This window comes from Ornithodoros turicata, chromosome 4 (assembly GCF_037126465.1).
Source record: "Ornithodoros turicata isolate Travis chromosome 4, ASM3712646v1, whole genome shotgun sequence".
NCBI lineage: Eukaryota > Metazoa > Arthropoda > Arachnida > Ixodida > Argasidae > Ornithodoros > Ornithodoros turicata.
The window spans coordinates 75,625,591-75,652,744 of NC_088204.1; the positions used below are offsets into that span (position 1 = coordinate 75,625,591).

The 27,154-nt window shown below is 45.4% G+C and overlaps 1 protein-coding gene and 1 long non-coding RNA gene across 2 annotated transcripts in view; both read left to right on the top strand.

The window, feature by feature from the left end:
• The window catches only part of LOC135391897 (ras-related protein Rap-1A-like), a 274,681-nt gene that overhangs the window by 37,513 nt on the left and 210,014 nt on the right, over nt 1-27,154 (top strand). The window lies entirely within an intron of this gene.
• LOC135393492 (uncharacterized) lies at nt 3,786-5,703 on the top strand. The gene is made up of 3 exons (XR_010422660.1): nt 3,786-3,913; nt 4,037-4,154; nt 5,152-5,703. It is a non-coding gene; the product is annotated as an uncharacterized LOC135393492 (long non-coding RNA).

A 27,154-nucleotide genomic window follows, 5' to 3' on the forward strand; every position in this document is an offset into this window, starting at 1 on the left:
CAGGTGGTCATGAAGCTGGCTGTAACCTCTGGCCATCAGAGAGTTTCGTCTTTGCTCGTTCCCCATTATGTAACCTCAACAACAGGAGTTATCCGTTTTCAGAGATAACGTGAGAAGTGACCGTTTTAAGGGTGTACATTTAGAGGTAAAAAACGCATATACATATTTTGCCTCTACTATAGAAGTGATCGTTTTAAGAGTGTACTGTCAACGCGAACCCCCCTCACATTATCACCTAAGTGGACGTGCGCAAGAAAGATCGATCCGAATTAATTAAGGGAGGACTCTATTACGAGCTTCACTCGTAACCGGAAACCACACGGTGGCGAGGGCCACCGAAGGGTGATCGGGCTTTTGTCGTGGTCATGGACTGACCAGTGGGTGGAAAGAAGATCTAGAAGTGAAAGTGCAGAAAGGGAGAACGATGGCTGTGTTCCTTGTGTGCGTGCCTTCGCGAGATATTGTTCATTGAGCTCTTAATCTCTGTGCTGTACGTAGGCAAGGTATACGGTTGAGCAACAGTAAAAAAACGGGCAATGGAGTCAAGGGAAGCGGGTACTGATTCAAACATTCTGGAACATTTACATCGATGTAACTGTAGCATTTTCTGTGACGCTCAAGACTTACTTACAATACTTGGACAACACTTACTGCTTTTAGGGTTGAGAAAATGTTCAATACCTGAGATGTCGAGCGAGGCCGTTGTGGCTTTATCGTGCTAAGAAAGTACGCCTAGAGACTCAGTCCTCGCGAATGATGTCAAATCGAACTCTATATCTTCGCTTACCCGAAGAAAAGATAGATCCAAGTGGAATTAATGGATTAGTCCTGTAACAGTACCACTTGTAACCAGAAAGAACGCCATCAAGGACGTGAACGAACCAATCAGAATAGGCTTCTACTATGAAGTGGCTGTGTTCATAAAGAGAGCCAGGGAGAGAGAGAGAGAAAGAGAGGACAAGATGTGGGAGGGAAAGCGGAACTACGGAAGTGCCATAGCGTGTTCCTCCTTTATGGGCTTTCATGAGGTGTTCTTTATTGAGCCGTCGTTGGCGTTTGCATTCCAGCAGCATGGCTGTATAGAAGGGTATGTCCACAATGGAAATGCACGCGTTCAGGGTGTTTTATTTAAGCATATGCTTGCATTTTGCAGCAATAGTAGATTGGGGAAGTGTGCAAAAGATATATGGCGCGCTCTACAAAAGCAGTGCTCAGCAAAAGACACACATACGCATAGTATGCGCAGAGAGCTTGCAAATATATGGTTGCATGTGGTTCATGGAAACTGACCTGACTGCGACGACGATGTGTTCTCCTCGACTTATAACTACAATGTAACCGCGCCTGTCGCACTGTTTTTTTTCTCGAAATTTTGCTTTTTTGTGTGACGCGGAAGTAGCATACGGCAACAAGCGTCTTGAAGTCGTAGCGAAGTCGTAGTCGAAGCGTCTTGAAGCCTGCACTCATAGTCGTAAAGGGGTCACTTTTTTGACTGATAATTTTCGTCCCAGTTTTTCTCTCATAGGTCTTAGAAAATGAAAATTGAGAATTAAGGGCAGCACTGTGTCGATGTGTTCACCCACTACGCATTGCTCGACATATACGGCGGCAAAACTGCATTGAATGCGGACAACACTGTGCCTAAACCGAAAGGCCACAAGCACAGGGGTGACATAAGCCCGTCATATTCGTAACTACCCTCAAGCGGGTGCTTTTCGCACAACCGCCATTTTGCCGTTGTCACACTTACGTCATATAGGCAACAGCATTTTGAGGTCATGTGGCTTTGTTGACATGTCGTCTTAGCGCTTGACGACATACTCCCATTTGCATGTGTACTCCCTTACTTACTCCCGTAAGGTCTCGTGTGCGGTGATGTTCGCTGTGACGTGCGACCATGACCTGTCCAGAATGCATTGCGTTCGCCCAGTACGATTTCGTGTGTGGAGTGTGGATGGTACCCCTGGTGGCCACAAGGACCAGCAAGTCAGTCGGGAACGTACAGATCACCGTTGCTTGACGCAGTTGGAATTATTTACCACCAGACGTGGCTCTGAGCCGTTCTACCTTAGAGTGCCTGAGTAGTAGCTCCCTCTGTGTACCCAGGGGGAGCTTGTATAGGTCACAGGTGATTTCGTGCGGAAATGACGTCAGTGATCAGTGACGTCAGTTTGTATCTGTCCATTCTATGTGTTCCAGCCTCAGAACATCAGTTTCTCTCTTGTATGACGTCAGTGCCCTTGTGACTGCTCGCTTGCGTGTCGAGCGCCTCGCAGGTTCTACAAGGTGTATATGCAATGTGTTTGGTGAAAGCTGCGTGTTTCAAATTTCAAGGGTGGCTGTGGTGAACGGCTGGCAATTACCTTCAGGACTATACAATGCCGGGCATCGGCACAGCGACGGTAATGCTGTGTACTTTTTTGCCACTTATGAATGCGTGCAAGAATATGAAACTTACAGCATGAAAAATGAAAATGTGACAGAATAAATTTAATTCGTACCCGCTTTGACATAGTACATGTATCTAACGACTCGAAGGATCTCATGACCTCCTCATCAACATCGGGACCGTTTACAAAATACGCCTGTAGATCACCACGGGTGACCGTCAGCCGTAGCTGCCGACAGTGATAGTACGTCAGCTTCCTCATGACCTGTCAACTTGTAAATGCTGCAAGGACAGCATTTCGAGAGCTTGTGTGTGCACCTTGTCTACATTTATCTTGCGTGTCTCTAGTCTTTGACTACTAAAAGGTAACAGTACAGAACTAAGCTTTCTGGTCACATCTTAGCGTACACACGTGACGCACGCTTGATATTTGTTTGTTGCAGTCCTTTTACTCAACTTCACACTTAGCGCGTGCTTACCGTTGGTATATTAGTGTATGGACACACGCAGAAAAACATATCTATTAGTCAGGTTCCTGCAATCGCGCTTTACCGCTTATTAAAGGTCAGATATGCCGATTTTGAAGTGCCGCAGAACTGAGCGATACTCGCGCTGTGTGTTCATTACCGAACACTGAATATGTGTGCGAAATATCTTGCTCCAACTGTTCGTAGTTTTTTAGAAAACAGTTTTTTTAGTTCCCACGCCCGGTCGTCAGACCGTCGGCAAACCCTGCGCACGGGCGCACCGACGTCACTGCTCTCGGTTTATCTGTCTTTGGCTTGGCATGGACTCTTGGCTTGGCTGCTTGGCTTCTTTCGTTTCCTCCTCTGTGGATCGTACATAAGCGAACAGCTGTTATGTTGTTGCTAAGCCGGAAACAAAGCATGTGAATGTTTTTTTTTTTTGGCACAGCGTCGTTGGGAAAGTGCACTTCCTTGTTCTGACCTTGCCTTTTATGGGCTGGAGCGATATGAATCGTAAATATGCCACGGCGAAGTTGTCGAAGATGCGAGAGTGCTACGCTGTTAGAACAATTCATCGGTGCATTCAAGTGTTACCTATTATAAGCTGCCAAAAGACCAAGCAGTGCGAAGCTCTTGGCTGACAGTGGTGCCTGCTAATTTCCACTGCAAGGATTTCGTCCACGAATGTTATCATAGGTTACGCGCGACTCCAGAGGCAATTTGGAATCTCGGCACGAAATCGTCTGATGAAAATCTGAGGTGCCCGACGCATAACATTTTGAACGTGCCACGGAGGATCAAGGCAAAAAACGAGAACAAAAAATGGTAAGTCGAGGTTCAGATATAAAAAATAGCAAGCGTAATGAATCGATTGTGCAGCTGTCCTACTGCGCTTACTCTGATATAACCACGATTAACAACACAATAGTACTATTGATAATCTAACTTCTGAATTATCACAGGTGCACGCTGAAGGCGGAAATGAAGCATGATCTGGCTTGCATCTGGTCATGAAGAAATTGCTGACACGTTAGTTGCAGTCCACCTCCACCAACAGGTATGACAATGTGATGTTATAATTTGAGTATTAATCTATGTTCAACTTTTCATGTGCACTTGCATGCAGACATTTTGACACCACTTTTAAATCTGCCCTCAAAGTTACAACCTGTGCTTCCAGGGTGGAAAACAAAGATCGCCATTCCGATTAGCTGCTATCTCCCAGTTCAAGCACTTTTGTGTCTGGACACTGGTTCCTGTGGATGGGGTGTTACAAGCTTTACTGTCTGATATAGAAGGTACGTTACATTAGTTCAGTTAATTTGTCTTTTGCACATTTTTGTTACTGTTAGTTGGATTACTGTTGGACATACAATCCTTTGACACACCGAAGCTGATGTCGCCTCTGATAACATTTTAGAATTTTCAGTGTCATGAACGTCCATTGAGGAAGGTGCCTTTACTATCTGTGAATCTTCAACTGAAGAATAGCCCAGAATTCATGTTAACATTGTCTACTCTTATTAATTCACTGTCTGTTTTCTGAGAGCTAAGAAAAATGGAAGCTATTTATTTGTCACAACTTCACACTGGATACTGGTGTGGTACTGGCTTGACATGTAAGCTAAAATACCTGGATTCTACAATAATTATGTTCAACTTGGTGCATTACCGTGGGCAATGCCACATTCACTACATTTTTAGTGGGTCCGGTGCACAAATACTCTGTGCATACTGAATACATACATACTGTTCGATAGGCAAAAATACCTGAGCAGTGCTGTGTAGTCTTTTTACCCAAAGTCCATACTCTTACTGCAAAGTCACAGTACGTAGAACAGCAATGTGCAGGTATGCTGCGATAGAGATTCATAACAGAAAGAAGACTGTTGAGAGCATCTAAATTTTAATGAGACGAGACTTTTGTGCACAAGGCTGCTCTTGTCAATGTCTGATATGAAGTTACAAAATCCCAGAATACATAAAACATGTTGTAATGTAGAGAGCGAGGGGTGGTACAGACATAAAGATAATTATATAATCATATATAATAAAATAAAAAGGGGGTACGACTGCCCCCTCAACTCAACTCGACAACTCAATAACTCTACTTATTCTCTACCTTACAACATGTCATATATTCTGGAATTTTGTAACTTCATGTTAGACATCAAGAAGTACAGCCTTCTGTGCAAAAGTATTCTTTCTGTTGTGCATAATCATTATGCAGTAAATGCGACTATCCATTTCTTGTCATTAAATGCTTTTCCTTTCTTTCTTTCTTTTTTTCTGCAGTGATGAGCATCCATAAGGACACATGCCAGAAAGGGAGTCTCTTTGGGATGACAAACCCTCATCACCTCATGAGGATACAATGGTTGACGAATGGTTCTCAAGCACATCGAAACTTCCAACAAATAATTCATGAAAAAGCCAGTCAGTGCTAGCACCAGGAATTGAACGTGGGCCATCCTGCTAGCAGTCAGAGATGTTCAGTGGTGTAGCCACGAGGGGGCTAGGGGGTCTCGAGCCCCCCCTACCTGCCACGGACCGACCCACACAAATCGTGCAAATCCGAGAACATAATATATGGGGGGGGGGGACCAGTGTGACTATCGCGAAAGTTCTTGCAGTTCATGGCGTCTATCTAAGAAGCATTCTTGAATGGTTTTCAAAGTATATGAGCTTTTCAAAATACTTCCAATCTCGTGACACCACTTCATTGGTCATGACAGCCTATACATGTAATCGTACTGTGAACGTCTAAATCAACTATTTTCGTTCCCTTTTTTAATCCTCAGTTTGAAGTGTGCACAAGTATGTGTGTGTTGTCGACACAGGATCAGCGGGGGGGGGGAAGTTTTCGTATCGAGCCCCCCCCTACCTTTGAGGTCGGGCTACGCCACTGGCGATGTTACATTTCAGGCGCTCATTGACTTTTGGTGAATTACTTGTTGACTTTGTCCCAAGGTGGAGCTCGCTACAGCTCATTTGCTATCTGTTAATGTTGTGGCGTGTGTTGCGTTTTTTTCTTTGTGTGTTCCAGACTCAGAACGGTTAATTTGGATCAGGTCAGGTACGTTTCATTTAGACATGGCAAACATAAAGTGGTGTTTCTCAACACAACTTAGCAGTGGTCTTCATGCATTACTGATACAGGCGTGAATAGAAACCTAGCCAGAGCAGCTGATACACAGAGAGAACATAGCCCGTGTGTGTTTGTCTTTTCCACCGCAGCCCTTGGGTTTCCTCCCTGATGGCTACACATGTCAGGGATAGGTTTCAGAACCGGTAGTTCCCGCCAAGTGTGAATTGCTTTTCAGGGGATCATCACGCTGGCAGATGAAACATATGGTTTAAATTATTTGCAGGACAGCAATTGCGCAGCTTCACACAAATACTACTACTATGACGTAAGAGTGGTTTAAAATCTATATTTTTTGTGTTCCTGACATTATCGCACAAGATGTAGTATCCACTATGATCCTTTATGTGGGGGGTATGTACAGTGCAATCAACAGATGCTATTTACAAATCTGTGTTTTCTACTGTGTTGAAATGGGGTAGTTTGTATCTGAGAGCCATAGTGAAACACAGGCCCTCGAGAAACATGGCAACACATTGCAGGGACTCTGGATGCTGCCTAAATTTCCAGAACACACAGCTCAAGGCAGCGGTTAAATAACAAGTGGTTAGAGAAATCAAAGATAGTTGCATCCGTAAGCAGTCCACTGTTGGATTTGCTTCTGTCAGAGATACGTTATCTCAAAGGGAACGCACGGACACACTCAGAATGATACTAGGGCTGCCTGTGAAATAGAATGAGGAGAGGGGAAGATATATAACCTTTTTCTTGTCTGTTATTCTATTGGTTAAATTGTCATTTTCTTAGCAGCGTATGTGTGTATATTCCAGAGTCTGCTAATAAATATATCAGTTTAGAGCTAGCAGTCGCATTGTAGATGTCTCATCCTGTCCTTGGTTGCTTGTGATTCACTATGGCCATGCTTGCTAATGCAAAAACAGAAAACAAAAAAAGACAATAGAAAAACACGGAAAGAGCGACCTAAAAAGCTGCCTGTTCTAGTGCTCACATGGAGGCAATGCAATGAGGTAACATGTTCCATTCATGAATTGTGCATAGTAGTACATATCACAACGGCAACCGATTAATCAGATTTTTCTTAAGTACTTTGTTTTTTTTTAGCTTTGTTTGCACAGTCTATTATTGGAGCTTTATGTGATTCCCCTCTTCAGATACTTTAAGATTGCTGATGCTGTGCAGTTTGTTAATTTTGAAACTGTACTGTGCTGAGGTACAAAAACAGAATTGTCATATCTGCATTTGAGCACATTGGAATAATTTGTAAGTACTTTACTTGTTGACATTAATATTTGCACCAGGTCACAACATTGTTGATTTATGGAAAATGTAAATAAATATATTTATTTGCTTGCCAAACAATGCACAAATGTCTTCTTTTCTAGTGAGATATTCCCTGTTCACCAGACATAAATGTGGAAAAGTTAAAGGGGCACAATGATGGTAGAGTCTAGCGTTGCTTTTTGCCACTTCACATATATGCACTGTTATTCATGTGCACATGTAGGAATAGGAAGGTAGAGGATGCGCATAAAACATTTTGTATGCAGCCACACATATGGTTCAGAAGATTAATTAGATGATGTCCAAGCATATATAATTGTGCTTCATGTGCAATGGGTATGCTAACGGATTGCTTCCATGAAGCCTTTTTATTTATTTTTTATAAATTCTTTCTATAAATGTTATTTTTGATTTTATATAAATTTCATATTACATATTGTATACTTATATTTTTATAAATTTTATACTAAAAACTCAAGTTACACGGCCCCTGTAAGAGTGCCCTTTGCAAATGGTTTGATAACGTGTCTCGAACTGTAAAGGTAAGAGGCAATCGAGAATGCTGCAGACAAGGTTGCAACTTACATATTGCTTATCACGTCCTACATACAAAGTGCTTTGTACAATAATTCCTGAGCACGGAATTAATCCCGAGGCTGGCCAGTGATGTCACCCACGACGACAAGTCACATAACTGCCTTTAATACTTTTACACCGCATGGGCTGAGTTGTGAATTGAAAGAGCACTCTACAGAAGGATACGGTGCACCTGATTTCTAGGATCTATGCTATGCCCTAACTCTTCAGACACCACATTTCTAAGTGGCAATATGTGCTCTGGTACTTCTTTTGCGTCTGCATAGTGTGCAACCACATGGCTACTGGAGGTTCCGTGTGCATGTTTTTGTGCGACGGTGTTCATTACAAACAATATCCAGATGTTAGACATAAAATGCAGTAGCTTGTAGCGTACCACACAACGCAGCGTGACATGGGAGTGCGTGATTCAAAGAAAGCTTCTGGAAAATACACAGAATCTCACAAAAAGTTTAAAATGTGATTTGTATTTCGTTTTACGTCTTTCGTCGTTACATACCATCGTCGACGCTGTTGCACATTGATAAATCATACGTAAAACTTGTCCCATAGCAGTATGCGGTTTCTCAAATACATAGCAAAATTTTCCTGCAGTAATAAAACGCTGTCGGCACTTTCTTGCTGACACGGCTGTCGAAACGTCAGCCTCTACAATGGGCAAGTGCTGTAAAGGGGCTAACGCAGACGCGACTTGATACAAATTGTACGTGCTCACAAAACACAAACGACGAATTCCAGTCACAACATCGCACAGAGGTTGGTTCGCGAATGAGTTCGCAGCTGCTGCACTGTTTACTTATCGCGGAACGGTGGAACCGGTGGAACCCGGCTGTCCGCCATCTTCAAGCACAGATACGTGAAGCCGCGAGAAGCCGTAGCTGAAATCCACTGACAAGTACGAAGGCGCGTACACGTCACAATGCCCGTTCGGGCGCATTTACGTCATAAAAATGGCTGCGCCCATGTGTGTTTCGGAATGAATTACCTATTTTTTTGACATGGTACTGTACCGAACTGAGAGAATGAAGGTGTATTTTGGGGAGAGCTGGATGTGGGCTTTCAGAATATCACAACCGTTTCGACTATTTGGGATATCGGCATAGCTGACCTTTAAAGGCGTTTAGAGCCGAACGCGTCCACCTTCAGCAGTCGTAGCGTGCGTCGTCTGCTAGTCGACCCTTCCCATGATGACTAGAAAGTACCAACCCACGCACCCTATTTTACCTCAATTTTACTAGCCAATTAAAAATACTAAGCGACGGTCTCTGTCATATTTGTAACTTCATGCGCTGGGGTTATAGAAGCAACAAGCTGTTATATACTGCGCAATCAACATAAACTGCCTGTCTAGTCTTTAGAGAACCTTTAAGCCTAACTTCGGAGCTGTCGCAGAACACGTCTTCCTTCTTCCACTTCTTCCTTTTCATGGTGGTGGTGATGTGACGCTATAAGGAAGAAGAGCGAGGTCCGCCTGTCCAATGGCCTGTCCTTTTCATGTAAATAGCATAGGTACCTACCTGCGAAGCTCTTCTTCCTCGTTTACAAGCTCCTTTACTCGTATTCCAATTCTAGCTCGTTTGCATAACAAAAGTCGGCAATGGGTATTTAAACGTACGTGTTCATTTCATGACTTTAAAAATGTAGAATGGCTTTGCAAGAGGATGGTCTCCCATTGTGCTGTCTCACTTTCGCTCGAAACCTAATTAGAGCTAAATAATGAGTTTTTTTTAGCTCATTAGTTATCTAGTACGAGGGGCGTCCAAGTCAAACCGGGACTTTCTGTCCCCTGAGTGTACAAATGGCTCGCGCTACTTCTTTTTCGTCATTTTCACACGCGACAGGCCTCCGCGTTCACCACGTAGAGGTCCAAAGTTCATGCAAAACAGAAGACACGTGCTGGACAAGATGACCGATAACGGGGTGAGCGCGCACATCGAACAGCGAATTGTCATGAAGTTTCTCGTGAGTGAAGGCGTAAAGTCATCTAAAATTCACAGAAAACTTCAGGCTGAGTATGGCCACGATACACTTAGCCGCAGCAAAGCGTTTGAGTGGTGCAAACGGTTCCTAGACGGCCGTGCATCAGTGCAGGACGATCTCGGCCGGGGCGGCTCAGAGCCCAGTGTCAGAGCCCAGTGTCAGAGTTCCTGAGAACATCCGACTTGTGGACCGCCTGATCTTCAAGGACTGACGGATAACATGTCTCGAACTGGCTCGAAAGACGGACCTTTCTGTGGGAACGTTGAACACTATCATTCATGAACACCTCTAGTTTCGGAAAGTTAGTGCCCGTTGGGTCCCGAGGCAGCTCTTCGTGTTTGACCGGCAGAGAAGACTGGATATCTTCCAAGAGCTAAGGTACCGTTTCGACACTGAAGGACAGCCGTTCCTTGTTCGGATCATCATGTGCGATGAAACGTGGGTGCACCATTTCACTCCTGAGTCTAAACGCACATCAAAACAGTGGTAGCATCCGGGCTCGCCAGCTCCTAAGAAGTTCCGAAGCACCCCGTCTGCGGGTAAGGTCATGGTCAGGGTTTTCTGGGACAAGGCTGGCGTTGTTCGTGTCGATTGACTGCCCAGTGGTACCACCATCAATAGTGCATATTACTGCCAGGTTCTCAGGGATGTGCATAAGGCGCTGAAGCAAAAGCGGCAGGGCCTCATCACCAAAGGAGTCCTCTCCCTACAGGACAATGCCCGCATACACGCACCTTACAGGAACTTGGCTGGGAGTTGCTGCCACATCCCCCTTACAGTCCAGGCTTCGCCCCCAGCGATTTCCATCTCTTCGGGTCGCTGAAGGCGTTCCTTGGGGGCCGCCACTTCAGCTGCGACGACGAGGTCAAGAATGCGGTCCGATCATGGCTGCTACGCGCCGGTACGGATTTTTAGGCTGCTGGCATCCAAGCCCTCGTGAAACGCTGGGACAAGTGCATTAGTGCAACTGGAGATTACGTAGAAAAATAGAACTAATTTCTCGCCTGTAAGTTAATTTTACTTTTGGGAGAAATGAAAAATCCCGGTTTGACTTGAACACCCCTCGTAGTTACATGTACAGACTGTACGCCTGGCCATATACCCATCTGCGCAGACGACATCTATGCTGTTTCCATAGCTTTTTCATATAAAAAATAAACCTGTAAAGAGTAAAAACGAACGCCCTGTAGACCTGACAGATGTATGGAGCCGGTTGGTACATAGCTGACATATAGCGTCGCAATACGGGGGGGGGGATTTATTTGTAGAAGAAAAGGGGGAAGATAAATGGGAAAGGTCAAGAGCTCAGTAGTCAGGACAGGTATGCGTGCAACACTCTATCAAAGGCACACGGTTGGTCGAATGAAAGACAGACACCAGCGCTGACTCTGCCTGTCGCCGCATGCACTGTAGAAAGTCACGGATTCCTCTCAACATTGTCGTACAGGTAACAGCCACCGACACCGCTTACCCCTCGGTGTACGCACGTAGAAACAGCGGGAGCACCTCGCTGACCTGTAAGCCGTTGCTGCGGTGGAGAGTTTGTAGTTATTGTTGAAGAGGTTCATTGGTCGCCACGATTCCGGGACCGCAGGATTGCCAGCATTGTTTGGCACAAGTATGATAGCTCTCAAGTCAAAAGATGACGGAGGAACTTCAGTCGCGAAGCCTTGGGGAATAACTTCCACAAAGAAGACGCGGCGCACCGGCCAGAACGTGGAATGATTATTCCACCGGCACTCCAGCCGGCGTCAGGCTTGTGCCATGTTTTGCTGTACGGATCACAGCGTCAAACCCTTCAAGATGGACGAAATCTTCTAATATCCTGTTCTCCTCTCATGGCAGAGTTCGGGAGGGGAAGAGCCGAAGGAAACTGTCCGTTACCCCAGTGGGTGTATAGAGTCGAGATAACGGAAGAGGTCGTACCCTGGTGCCCACCTCAGAATAATTTACGGAACTGACGCCGTCCGGTCGCTGAAAACATACGTGAAACTGATGTGTCTCGAAGGTAGTAGTGCACCTCATACACACCTCTGACACTAGCACTAGCGCACTATTCCAACCGAAATCACAGGTTTTTTCAGAAGGTTTGTACAAATACTTGACAGCCGCAAATTCGTCACTTGGCAAGGCGTGCTGCATGAAATTTGCGTTTGCGTGAATGCTGGCTCTGCCTTTATCGAGACAAAGTGGGAACAGCCAAAAACACTGCTCTCTTTCACAGATTTCATCAATGACTGCGACACATAAAAACCTGTCTAAGCGACTTGCGGAGAGAGGCTCGCGACCATGGCACCGGTAAGATATCACTAAGTAATAAAGTCCACGCGTCTACAAGACGAGACACCTAGTCAGCAGTCGCCGGAGTCTTCGAGCATACCGAGTATATATATAGGCAGTCTTGTCAACGTCCATGGAAGCAGTCCGTTGTTTTGTTGGCCTGTTCTCTTCCGACACATTTCCAATAAATTTCACTTCACTCCTCTTCTCCAACCCAGCCCACTCTTCCTCTTTGTCTACAAATATTAGTTTCTGAAATCGTGGATACCTGTATGCACGTAGCCCACCGATACGATCCCCCAAAATGACGCAGTGCAGATAGCGTCCTCTGATTGGCATTTTCGTGCGACGTACGCCTATCTGTAAAGCTAAACCTTATCACCCTTTGGCACAGTAGCTGCCCACACTTTTCGCGTCTCCAATGCACATTAAGGGCTTCCTGTCTCGTCCTTTTATCCGCTATTAGCTTAGTCTCATATAATCGGTCGTTTAGGATGTTTGATGGTTCGGCGTAGAGATCCCTCTTGCCGTCGTACTTCTTTAGAGTGTCCCTGGTGGACCGCTGTCCCTTATGGTTGGATTATCTCATTAATGGACGGTCCTCATCGTTTGCATTCTGTGTTTTCCCACGGATATCCATGACCATCTTCGATATCTCTGTTGGTCGCATAAACACTACAAGAGTTCTGCCGGACGCCGCTCCGTCTATAACAAATCTTCCTGTTGGTCGGTGTGGATGCCGTCCTCCAGCACACGATATGCTCACGGAATGTCGATGTTGTCGGAATTCACATCTCAGAATACCTGGAACGCGTTAATGGCCCATTTATTAGAAGCAACATGCAGTCTAGTATGGTACTGGTAAAGTATTTTCTGTAATATGTGACGCGAATTTACTCTACGCACTTACAGAGTATTCACGTGTCATGTTGCATGCTATGATGCTGTCGATATTGCCCAGTAGACCTCTACCCGAGAAACGTCATCATGACGTTGGTAGACAGACTGAAACCGAAACAAATGGGAAGGGGAGGGCTGGGTTCCACGAATGGGCACTTGTTCGTTGCCTCCAGTTGAAAGTAAAGTAGGACTGAAGGTTGTGTCCCTTTCAGGGACCGTCGTAATCCCCTCAAGACCGCAGCTTTCGGGCGCGACCTTGCTCGCCTCTAGCTTCTAGCGTAGTTCAGCTCTACCAAATTGGTGGCGCTGCCGAACACTATGACGTCATTTCTTTACAAACAGGGAGAGGTATATTATAATCATGGTTGACGGTTGCTCCGCCGACTAATTTCGCCCACCATTTGTGGTACGCTGAAATCCGCACGGCAACTCTTAGTCATCATCCCTCGCGGATCACTCCGTAACATCGAACTTTGGAAGGTGTTTATTTTGAACGTGTACATATTTGTTTTAAAACGCCACGACAAAAGCAGAGATGCCGTTTCTGCAAGTGGGTTACACGAGCATCTAGGCATCCTGCTATCTCACATTTGCACGAACGTGCACACGAAGCTTGGCAAAATTATCTATCACGTAATATCAGACTTTGCCTTTCTTCGTCTAATCTCTCTCTCTCTCTACCCCCTACGGCGAATGAACATATCGAACCCATTCAACACTCACCAGACGGGAGCTCTTTCATGGGAGCCTAGTATCTAATAAATTCTAACAGAACTTCCACATTGAACTGAGGCGCCTATACCATATGCCTGTCCTAAGTCCTAACCCAGTCTGCTGTAATCCACACGGAGGCACATTGATAACGGGAAGGGGCTACCTCAACGACGCACTGTTAACTCTTCCCCTGTTAAACGCCACACGCGTGTCAAACTATTATTGCCAAGTACTTCTACATTGTGTCGCAATCTTGCATTAAGCCCGCTAGAAGCCAGAACGTGCAGGACAAAGTAATCGATGGGGCGGAATGTCGCTCCGAATAACACACGAAGCAGCTGCCGAGGAACTGTTTAAGAACGTCAAGCCAAGCATCTTTCACGGGGCATGTTAGCTCATTTAGTGTTGTGGCGTTTGTTATGTGAAAAGGAATGAGCGCAAGACGTGCCCTAGAGGAATGTCGTTAAACGGTATATTGAGAAGGGCAGGGCAGGACCTTGGGTAATACTTAATGCTCTGTAAACGGAGTAGTCAAGCGACACTGTTTATACAGGCAGCGCTGTCCTCTTGCTCCTGTCATGACCGTAACAATGTCTCTCTTACCAAAGGCTACTCTTTGTTCTCTAAAATCCTTTACACAGAGGAGCGTAACGCCACTTAAAGAATCACATCACTTGTTGCGCTTATGTATATCTGCGCATTTTTAGAGACGATACGACGTATTTCTTTATGCTATAGGGAAACTCTTAGTCACAGTCAGCTTTGTTCCACTTCGAACTCGTCAATGCTTCTGCCACAAGGACACCTGACACTAACCTTATACTGACTTTAGGTTTGTGGACTTTTGTTGTCATAACCCGACACAACAGGGATCAAGATAGCCACACGCGACAAATTATTATCCAGTCCTTACGTGTCCGCTACATTCGCAACAGCGTCTGGAACAAAAGCGCTGCATCTAGAGAGCACTAACAACGCCCCTACCCAGGATTTGTTCAACCGTCTTCTACATTTTCCCGGCATAACACGGAGCGAGGTGTCAGAGATTAGGTAGTACACACCAGAACAGCGCTGCGCCGTCTCCGCGTTCGGCTGGACCGTTTAATATGCCTACACCCTACATGTGTGTACTGCGGCGCCGTGCTGCGGTGATTTATGAAGCGTCCTCTCTCTAATAGAGCGCGCTACATAACTCGTAATATTCCCCTTATTTGCATCGCGACAATTAGAGCGCTCACGACGCACCGATGCATTTGTCTTCATTCGTTTCGTCTCGACGTAGTCCACGGAGTGGGTCGTTTGGAACTCGTTTGTTTTCTCGTGTGTTCCTCCGCGTGTCGTGTTCACAGAGCCCGCATTGTCGCGACAGCCCAGTATGTGCTCGCGGTATTTTTTATTTTTTATTTTTTGTAAATGAATAAGTGGTAATGAAAGGAACACACCCCGCATCGCACAGTCGATTACTGCAGCTATGTTTACATTCAAGGTTCTCAGACGTATGTTTTTTTTTTTTTTTCTCTCTCTGTGGAGCGGAGTGTCTTTCCGTGATAGCAGCGTGGCGTGTTGTTTTTGGTGGTTGAATGAATTATTCTCGCAGTGTCTCGAAAACGTTTCTTCACTACCTTTCTTTCTTTTTTGTTTTTTATTCGAGACGCACAATTATTTTCCTTTATTCGAAGCCGAAATTCCTTCACCGCCTGAAGTACTCGCAGTCGCTGTGCCTTTTTATGCTGTATCTCGCAACGCGTGTCTTTTGGGCGTTTTTTTTTTTTTTTTTTTTCTGCCGTTTAATTAAGAAACGCGCGTTCTTCCTAACGTATAATAGAGTTCTAGTAGAACGTTTTTGTATCTCCAATACGACACCCCGTACGGCGTTGGCTTCCTGGCGCATAGCGCAACGCTATCGGAGGCTACGGTGCCTACGGCGAGGAGCAAGATGGCGGTGCGGACTCCCGTAGCATTTTTCTTTTCTTTTTTTTTTACGCTGATCAATGTGATTGCGAGTAACACTTCCGTGAATGCAACGAAATGGATTGCAATAACGGAACTCCTCAACAGCGTAACATCGAAAGGCTTCGCGGTTGAGAGTTCAGGATTTACCATGAGGGAACGTTACGACGTTAATTAGCGACGTCTCCTTCCACGGTGAACTAAAACCCCAACAGGGTCAGTCTCGCGTATCGTGCGTTTCGAATTATCGTACCGTGTACCGTACCGGGACGTTACACATAGTAGTGAGTTTTAGTAAGCCGTGGTTTACTAAAACTCACTACTATGCGTCCACTATGGAAGACGTGCAATATATCATATAGACCTCTCTCTTTTTGTAAACAGATGACGTCATAGTGTTCGACAGCGCCACCAATTTGGTAGAGTTGAACTACGCTCGAAGCTAGAGGCGAACAATGTCGCGTCCGAAAGCCACGGTCTTGAGGGGATTATGATGGTCCCTGAAAGTCCCTGATGGTCCTTGGCGACCTTCGGTCTTACTTCTCCTTCAGTAGGAGGCAGCGAACAAGTGTCCATTCGTGGAACCCAGACCTCCCCTTCCAATTTGTTTCGGTTTCAGTCTGTCTACTAACGTCATGGTGACGTTTCTCGTGTAGAGGTCTACTGTACCGCTGACGGTATACGAGCAACATCCGTGCACGCTTCTCGCCGAAAACGCGCAACCTCGGGCTGTAGACACCTTACGGTCGTCATCTTCTGCGTTTCTTGACGCCCAGCAACTGGTTTAGCCACTACACGTCTTTTCGTTCTTTGAACGTATGACGCTGTACGCACACTGTACGTACGTGCTGTGCGGTGCAGGACGCATTCTAAATTCTTTGTCCCGCAATCCTTCCTGTTGTTGCTGTGGCCCACCGTCATGGTCGCTGTATGGCCATAGCTGCTTCGCGGTAGTAGCACGGAAATGGGAATAACCGTATCTGACCTCTCTAATCACAGGACGCGCTCCGGCACACTCTAAAAACAGGGCTTCACCGCATAGCACGCTGTGCGCCAATCATTGCCGCGAACGCTAGGGTTATCGCTTTTGATTCGAGGAGAAAGGGAGGCATACGCCTTTTTGTGGCAATTTGGGTACATGGTAATTGCCACAAAAAGGCCTACGCCTCCCTCTCTTCTCGAATGAAAAGCGATAACCCTATCGTTCGCGGCAATGATTGGCGCGCTACGTGCTATGCGGTGAAGTTCTGTTTTTAGAGTGCATCTCGTCGTAGCTGTGAAGCAACACTGGGATCGTGAACACTCTCGTTTTCGTCGTTTTTGATTGTTCTGTGCTGTACATGTAGACACACTTCGCGTTTCTACTTGCTTTCATTTTTCGTCTACGCGTTCTTCGCGCCCCCACATTATCGCCTCGCGTGGAGTGTGTCTCCAATCAAGAAAATGGTATAGCGAAGCTTCAGCAAATACTCTCCTGCGCGTCGTCTTCACCGCACACAGAAAACAGGCAAAAAGACACAAACGAGAACGGCGAAGAAAAATCAAACTTTGAAGTTTGCTTTCGGCGTCTCTCGCCGAGTTTGTCTTGATCTCGTGTAGAACGGTAGTATCTGCATACCCACGTAGTGAGCGTGGCATAGCTGTATGGTACATTATATATTTTCGTGTTCCTCGTGTGTGCCTTCAAAGTTCGTTGTGCTTCGATTCCCCTGCTACAGATCCGGCGAACTTGTCACACATGATTCCCAGTGACGAGCGTCAATAAACTTCGTTTCTAACGCGCATGCGCGACAGTCGGAGAAACATAGGCCCACGCTCGTTCAACATGTATTACGCTGTGCGCCTCCGGTTTTGCCTGTTGAGAGCGTATGCTGGGGCCCGTCCAAGATCGAGCGCTCCAAGAATAGTTCACTGACAAGACGCTAGGTTGCGATGATTGTAGAATGTGGGTGTTGGACCTCTCGATGTTCTACCGAGTGCCTCTGCTTTGGAGGTGGCACATAAAACGCAGGTCAGGTGTCACGACAGTAACAGAAACTCCGGGACACGTGAACATGAAGTGGGACGACGCAGCATAGCCTCGAACACAGGAAAAAAAAAAAAATTATGCACTTTGACCTTCTATGTAAGCGTTTGCAATGAACACGTAAATTACAAACGAATGGAACCCATAATCTCAAAATCAGTCGAGAGCTCTGGACTGTCCCATTAAGGTAGCATCATTTAAGCGTGGTTCCGTGGCATTCCTGGCACTCGCACTGCCCTGGAAATAAATAACAATCAGTCGATAGCTCGTTCAATCGAGGTCGATCTTCTATTATTCCATGGATCACTCCGCTCCACGCACTTCTTCCTAGAAGGGGGGGGGGGGTATATGTTTATTAAGAAAAAAAAAGGAAAGGAAAGGCTAGCCACGCAAAGAGCCGGCTTGCTATTTCGAAAAAAAAAGGGGGAGAAACGAAAAGAAAAGGAAGGAAAGGAAAAGGGGAATCGAAAAAAAAGGAAGGAGAGAAAAAGAAAAAACAGGGAAAAAGAAAAGGAAGGGAGGAAAAAGAAAAAAGAGGAGAAAGAACGAAAGCTAACCCATGCTCTGTTCGGAGTCCTATTTTTACAGTGTCGATCCAAAGAGTTTGTGGATGGCCTTTACTTCCACTATCCAATCCCGGCAGTATACTCGTAATAATAGTAATCTATATTTTTTCATAAATGGCAAGCAAACACTCTACGGGCATGGCTAAGCTTACAGCCAACTCGTTCCCAATCCATTCAGGAGCACTTGTTGTGCTAGCAATGAACTCCATATTACTGGGCGTAGATATTTCGGCTTGGGAAGGCAATTTCGCGATGGGAACCCACGCAGTCCTCTTACAACGCAACTCGCTGTCACTTAATTTGGCAAAATGAAACAAGGGGCCTCCTATAAAGCGTATACAGCTTCCTTCCTGCCTACGCACTCACTGCAAAACAGGCATGCAGTTTCATAAGATTATCGTGTCGCATTCGTTGTGCTTTCAATTCATCAGCCTCTGAAGTGGAGGATTATATAAGCGGTACGAACTCTGTTTCTACGCCCGAGTAGGTTTATTAATGCGGATAAAATTGCGCATATTTTATGCGGGTATAGAGCCAGGCTCTTCTAATGCAGATTTCTATGGGCTCGTCGTCTGGTCGGGAGCTTAGTGAAATAGCTTTAATTAAAGTGTACCTATGTGCCAAATTTGAAACGATTTCGAAAAGAAGCTGTCCTGACTCATTGATTAGCTCTATAGCTGGCTGCTGAATTTTCTCGAAGGTACATTGAAGGCGATTTTCTACGTGTCTGTTACCTAGAAGCTGAAATCGAAATTGAAATGAAATTGAAGTTGAAGTTCTCACTATCGTAAATAGCGGTCCTTTACATTTATCTGGCATAACTTGGGTTCCCATACTGCGTGTACACGTTTTGAAATGATTTTTTTTTTCGCTGGGTTTTTCTTCAGATTTTTCAAACAGATGTCGGCACAGCTTCAGCTGAAGTCAGCCCAGGACGTGTACTAACCATTCCCTCCTCCTGTCCTCTCTTCGCCGTTCGACACATCACAGTTGTTTGGCGGTGCCGAAGGGGAATCGAAGAATAAAAAAAAAATGCGTACGCTTTCACTAATAATAGATCACACGAAAAATGTTAATTTTCCTCCTCTCGCATTTTTAATTTATAATGAGCTATCATAATAATAGGGAGTATTTTCTACTAAAATAGTATTGTCTTCATTCGCTACTGTGTTACGAAGAATTCGAGGGGTAGCTTAATAAGTTTCCTACATATTGCTCCTGGTAATTCCACGGTACATACTGCAAACATGTCGGGCACCACCCCATCCCCGGGAAGTCATCCCCATATCATCGTCATCATGTATTTCTCGCTCTCTCTCTCTCTCTCTCTCTCTCGGGCACCACCACGCCATGCACGTTCCGAATTTAGCGCAATGCCGTTTACCATGATGACCTCCCCAGGTATCACATAATCACATCATCACATAGTCACATCATCGTCATAGTCTACTTGTTAGCGTCCGTGTTTATTACTTGTTAACAAATAAAAGGCAGCTCGCTTACTAAAGAGATGCAATGTTTACTTTTCAGAACGATCACGCATTCATTTCCACACTCATAATTAGAGTCCTGCACGACCCGCGGATGACCCGCACGTTGTTGCGGGTGGCGGGTCCAGATTTCCGGTGCCGTGCGGGTAGCCGGTCGGGTGCTGTTGATACATTTTACCAAAATACTATTAGAAAGAACTCAGAGTTGCTCAATTTTTTACGTGTCTGTACAACAGTCGCTCGAAATATATTAGCATTAACGAAATTGCATAACGCGCATTTGCACCTTCATGTCCCCCCCCCCCCCCTGCGCTGTTGTCGTACCGAAAACCATACACACAGACATATCTAATCATCAGGCATTGGACAGTGAGTACTATCAGTTTACGCGTCAACGTTCTTTCTTTCTTTAATATTGGTTATTAGAGAGGTTAGCCAAGACAGGGCTGGTTTTAAGGGTCAACGTTCGTCGCGTTGCGGGTCAGGTGCGGGTGAGCTTTTGGAAAAAAATATGCGGGTTGCGGGCGGATGCGGATCTCATTTTGTCACGGGACGCGGGCTGCGGGTCGGGTGCTGATTTGAACCTGCGGGTACGATTCGGATGCGGGTCAGATATTTCCAACCCGCACAGGACTCTACTCATAATGCTGTAAAGCTTGTTCTAGTAAATCCACGTTTACAACTTTTACGAGCGCGGTAAACAGTAAAAAAAAATCATTTAGAAACAGAAGGAACAATGACAGTATGCAAATCAGTCAGCGACGACGGTGTACAGACCCGGAAACAAAACCGTGCAATTCGCGTACCTCGATATTCCAATTAACACTGACAGCAGCGAGGCGTTAAAGCTTTTCTTACCGAGCCCGTAAATTGTAAGAGAAATTGGATTGCTGCCTTCGGTAACAACGAGGCCCTTTCCACGCTTGACGGGCGATGAGGCTGTGGGATAGGAATGAAAAGGGGTCGCTGAAAAGGAAGGCGTCGAACCGAGTCCCTTTTGTCGAAATTGGGAAGAAAAGGATGATAGTAGTACTAAAGTCGGAGCAGTCATCGCCAGCTTCCTCGGGGTCCATTGAGTGCGAACTGTATTTGAGTTGTGCTCTGACCAGAAAGATACGATCGATCGCTGTTCGTTGTATCCTGTGTCCTGTGTGTCCTGATGGAGGACATGCGGTGCGTTCGTCACTAACGAGTTGAGAGTAGTATCGTCTCCATATAATGCTTAATATGTGTTGCAGCGCGAGCTTGCTTTTTCTGGCAGAGTTTCAGAAAAAAAAAGAGATTTATTTATTTATTTATTGAAACGGAGAAAAATATGGGGATGTGAGCTCCGACACAGTCGTGACGGGCTACTCCGGTGCACGTAAATTAAATCCACGTATATGGAAGAGAAGGTAGAAAAAAGCGAAACAAATTCGACCCAATTCATTACGGAAAATGTTAACCCTGATGAGTAATTGAGACGCATCGAAGAACGTTCGTTGAAATGGTATACACCAGGGGAGGTATGGAATTGGGAATTGAATTGGGAAGCCCGTCTCATCCATTATCACTATTCATCCGAGAGGCCTAAAGGGATCGGGACACTTCCCTATTCGCTCCGGGATCGAACGGTGTCGCCGCGCTGCGGAGAACGGAGAACTACCGCAGTGTGGACGCGTCGTCTGCTTTTACACGTTGATTCCGCATTCAGTGCAGTAGGTGGAACATTGGGAAACCGAACAGTATCGTACCATCGCGGCATAAGTAATCTTCCGGTGAATATATACAAGAATTACGGAAACCATCTACTCCGAACATCGGTCCAAATGCTATCCACACTACAATGGTGACAGTGTCGCCCCCTATAGATCGATTACATCATGAACGCATTGTACTACACGCCAGAATACGGGGGGGGGGGGAGAATCATTCTTCTACGTGTCGTACTTAGCGAGATACAAGCCCTCGAACACACTCCTGAGCAACGCGCAGACGTCACAGAGCTCAGAGTTGCGTCCATTCCTATTGGCAGCCCTAAGCACGTGACTTTTCGTGCGCTGCCTCACTGGCGGCGGGGAGGGCTGTGACGTCAGAGTCGCACGAGTTTCGGTGTCCGCGGTGCCCATTTTCTCCGCTACTAGTACCCTCTTCGCTGTGAAACTTTCAATGCAGGTTCACATCAGTAAAAAAAATAAAAAAAAGTAAAATAAAAATACAACGTACATTACGTTTTTCTGGGGCAACTTGAAATCAGCTGTCTCAACCCCTTTAAACCATATACATGTTTTCGGTTTTTAACTTCACATGCCGTCCATTCAGCACGTATCGTGTAGCCAGCTGGTGGCTGGACGGCAGGCTTGCATTTTTTTTTTTTTCATTTTTCCTCAGTTCCGATGAAGCGCAAGTGCTCGAGACGTTGACCGCTACTTTTATTCGTTTTTCTTTTTTTCCTATTTTATTGCCCCCAAGTGGTTCTCTCCCCTCTTGGTACCCAATTTCTTTCGTTGTGCTCCTTTCGCATTATACACCTTTGACCGTATACGGCCTTCTTGTTGCTCCCGAACGAACAGTACGAATATACAATACTTGAAATAACGTTTGGGCACATATAGCGGTGGAGTCCGGAGCAAAAAGCTAGATTCTAGCGACGGATGTGAAAGCTAAGGATGACTCTAGCTAAGTACATGATAAACTAATGGAATACGCTGAAAAGCTCGCATGTTTTCGTGTTCGCATTGTGTGTTTTTTACACAGTCACGTGGATTAAGTTGCAAGTAACTAAGCGATAAAAAATAATGGAATTGTGCAGTATACCTGTCCATATATCTTTTGTTTGTTTCTTTCTCTCTTTCTCTCCCTTTTTGGGCAGGTGCTATTTTATGAGGCAGCGAGGAGTGCACAGAAATGCGTAATGCGTATCCTTTGTCCTAAAGCATCTCGTCTTTTATATTATGCACAGCAGTCAGTACTCGAGCGCACTGGGCTAATGTATACGAGATGTATGTAAATGTATGTAGTGTATACTTAAGGACAGACTAATACTTTGCGCTAGCACAGCATATGTGCGCATGCGAATTATGCCGTCTGGTCCAGTTCATCGTATTTCATATTATACACAGCAGTCAGTACTAGAGCGCACTGAGCTAATGTATACGAGATGTATGTAAATATATGTAGTGCATACTTCAGGACATACTATACTTTGTGCTAGCACAGCATATGTTCGCATGCGAATTATGCCGTCTGGTCCAGTTCATATTCGCGAGTATGCAGTGAGCTAGCGACCCTTCATAAAAAGTACCTGCTTAAAAAAAAAAAACGCTTGGTGGAATATTGCCAGAAATTCACCGCATAATAACTTTAATTGAGCTCAAACAACTGAGGTCCAGGTTCGAATACTTACCTGAGTAAGTTTTTCCCGAGTTGTTTAATTTTATTGATTTTTATTGATTGTTGGGCGTTGGAGACTTACATGTTTGTTATGTCTGTATCTCACCTCGGCTAATGTCTCGACTTTTACGTAATTACTTACTAGCTCTCTCTCTCTCTCTCTCTCTCTCTCTCTCACACACACACATATATAGACACATACATTGGATGATGATGAGGTTGGCGATTCACCGCCGCTGAGGCGGTACATTGCCCTATTGCAAATTGGGAACGGATGAAGGGGTGATGATATGGGAGGATCACTTTCAGAGATCCGTCACCAGACCGGTGGAGCGCAAGAACTCCGCAAGAAGACTAAGGCCTTGCACGTGGTGGGCAGCGTTCGACCACGGTTCCAGGATCTTCGCGAGGTTGAACGGCCGTTTGTCGATACGTTGCCTAAAAACTTCCATCAGTGCACGCTCGCGGTGATATTGTCGTATTATCCCAAACGTACGAGAACTTCGTAAATACGTAATTGTAACTTAACTCTTTCTTCGTCTTCACTTCTCACTTGAAACTTACCTCTCCTCTTATGAAATACACCCTGAAGGCATTGAAGGTATTGGAATAAACGTTACAGTTGGCATTACTCAAGAGAGACTCAGAAGAAAGAAGATAACGAAAGGGCAGATCGAGCACCCACAACAACCTTCAGGGTGAGGGACAATTTTCGGTGCTCCAGGATTGTGGCCCACGGGACGGTCCCTGTTCCATGTAGAAAGAGTTTCCACGTCTGATCTACGCACGTGAAAGTGAAAGCGAGCAATTTCGATGATGGTCTACAGGCAAGAGTAAAAAAGTAATCGCAACTCATTTTTCATTTGCATAGTGTTAAAGCCGTCATAAAAAATACTTTGTCTGAAGTCTTTTGCTGAAGGAAAAGTAACAGCGTCAGACAGGCTTCACTAGAGTCCCCCCACCTCGCTTATCTGATTGATATGCGCCCATTGTGTGTTATGATCGTACGGACGAAACACCGCTAATCACATAGTACCTTGATATCACACGCTTTCCACTTTTTCTTCAGCACTCCCCGTTGCGAAGTAAGCTCAATAGCTCGTAATTCATTGGTGGATAAGGGAGTTGTAGCGCATCCTTTTACGCTTCTTCGTTACTGCCATTTCGTTTCGTACATTAAAGTTTGCTGTGTGGCTATACGGTATGATACCCCTGTCACACGGGAAATTGAATGTCATTCCCAGCGAATGACATTCGCACTGAATGACATTCGTTTCGAGCCACACGGTGAAATCAAATGGCAATGCATGCGAATGAGTTCGGGGAACTCATTCGCTTTTCCTTCTCGCATCGACAGCGTACCCTCGCAGCAGAGAGGTGGAAAATACAATTAACGAGGATAAACTGTTCGAAGAAACGAAGGACGAATGAAAAGTTGTACTCCAATATTTTATCACGAATTTGATAACTTTTGACACGAAGGAAGAAGGCTTAACACTGTTCTTCTCGGAACAACCCTCGTTCCCAGTCGCCACGTTGCCAAGTGCGGTGCAGGCCACCACCCCAGGCCATACCCAAGCAGCACAATGTACTGAAAGTCGAGTGCAATAGGGGTGGCCGGTATGTGTCTTATTAATTTTCTCTAGGTTAACAAGTCTGTTCAAGGCCGTCCACCTACCCGTCCACCCCTATTGCACTCGACTTTTAGTACATTGTGCTGCTTGGGTAGTCATGATTTATTTGTTGTTGTTGTTGTTGTTGTTGCGGTGCAGACAGTTTCGATAAAAAAAAAAAAAAACTAATGTTCCCGTATAATGCTTCATATTAGAGATGGAACGAATCCAGAATTTTACGAATCCGAATCCGGATCCAAATCCAAGGAAGGTTCTGCGAATCCACGAATCTCGAATCTTTCGAATCATTTTTTCAAAGAGAGTTTAAAAAGCCAGAAAAAAAAAAACTCTACTGAAAAGTGTTTTGAAGCAGAATATGATACATTTGGAAGATGAAAGTCACTGAAAAGGTTAGCCCATCGTTGATTTCTTAGGCAATTTGAGGCTTTGTTTGTATCTTTGTTTGTATCTGTCCCTTCTATGTTGTTCCAGCCTCAGAATATCAGTTTCTCTCATGATACATTTGCTTAATTAAAAAAAATAAAAATAATAGTGCAGTTTCGAGAGAAAATGTACCCGATAAGTTCTTCTTATAAACGTAATTTATTTAACATGTTGTTCAACGACTGCAAGAAATACATAAATTCTCGAGACTCGATTATTTACATAAAAGTAAGCAAAATTCTATCAATAACAAAACCATGTTACTTTTAAACTTGTAAATGTAACAGTTCCTGCCTGAACTCTGTCAGTCTAGAGCATAATGTCAACAAACAAACAAGAAAACACCGTCGGCCAATGAGGCTTTCGGCGGACTCCGTAGGCGCCAATTTGAAAAAGAAACAAACAAACGTGGTTGGTGGATTCGAAAGATTCGATTCGCCGTATTGGGCACTGGAATTCGGATTCGCGAATCACGAATCCCTGTCTATAGGATTCGCGAACTCGATTGGCACATCCCTACTTCATATGTTCGGCCCTGGTGTCTTAATTATCGACACCGACATCATTTGCCAATGACATCGTGTTTCTTCGTCTAGCTCGATGTACGACAAACGAATGACATTCGGTGCGATTGTCATTCGCTGGGAAGGCCATTCGGTTCGCCGTGTAGCGGGGAGAGAGAGAGAGAGAGATACATGATGACGATGATATGTGGATGACTTCTGCTCATTGAGCAGAATGCTACCCCATTGGTATTGGGGGAAAATGAGAGGATGGTGATGGCGATGATGCTGACGACGCTGACGGGGTCTTAGAGGGAGTCGCTCAGGCCGGTAGTTTCCAGGAATTTGATAAAAGGTCGCAAGACGGACATCTGCTTTCGTTTGTCCCATGGTCCCAAAATGAGTCTGAGATCAAGGGGACGGCTGTCAATCCGCGCAAAGTCGTTTGCCAACAAGTGACGCTCCCTCCTGTAAGTGGCACATGCGATGATCACATGGTCCGCTGTCGCTGGCACACCACACTCCATGCACAGGGGGCTACTGGCACACCCTATCTTGTAACGGTAGTACGGCCTAAAGGCAACATTCAGCCGTAAAGCGATGTAGGAAGGACTTAATAGAGAGTTTTAGTGGGTATCGTACGCTATCGCCTTTGCGTACGTAGGGGATAGCGTACTGGTTCTAGGCAGTGCGCGAAGCTCTCTTTATGTTTTGGTATGTGTATGTTATGTGTTTTGGTGCGCATAACCACCAACGCTATTCCTTACGTACTCAAAGGCGATAGCGTACGATCCACTAAAACTCACTAATAGAGAGTTTTAGTACAGCGTATGCTATCGCCTTCGCGTACGTAGGGGATAGCGTTCATGGTTCTGCGCACGCCCAGAACAGAAAGGGAGCTTCGCGCAGTGCGCAGAACCACCAACGCTATCTGTTGCGTACGCTATCGCCTTTGCGTACGAAGTACTAAAACTCTCTAATGACGCGCGGTTAAGATGACGGGAAGCGGCACGAGAATGTTGGGTCCACCATTCCCAGTATCGTATACTGACGGGGATAACCCGACGCCATTGTTCGACGGATAAGGAGGCAGCCCAGTCACGAAGAAGGGACCGTCTATCCCCCCTTGGGAGTACAATCGGTGACGGGGATATTACACTCTGTCTCGTATTTCAAGAGCGTGGGAAGCAAAGTAGAGTTCAACGTTGGCTTTTGTTTCGTTGTTTCTGTTGGAGCTTCCCTATTCGGTGGTGCGAATCCTTAATCTTGCAAGTCCTTTCCTCGTTAAGGATGGCATTAGCGAGACGAAAAGCGCGGACGTGCGTAACGTAGGTCATCCTCACTTTTTCTTTCTCTCTCTCTTATAAATTAAACGAGATTAGCGGGCAAACTTCGTTCGTTAAGTCAGGGTAATTGGTTCACTACAATGAGTTGCGTTTCTTACTCACCGACGCAATGTCTGACGTCACGAAACTC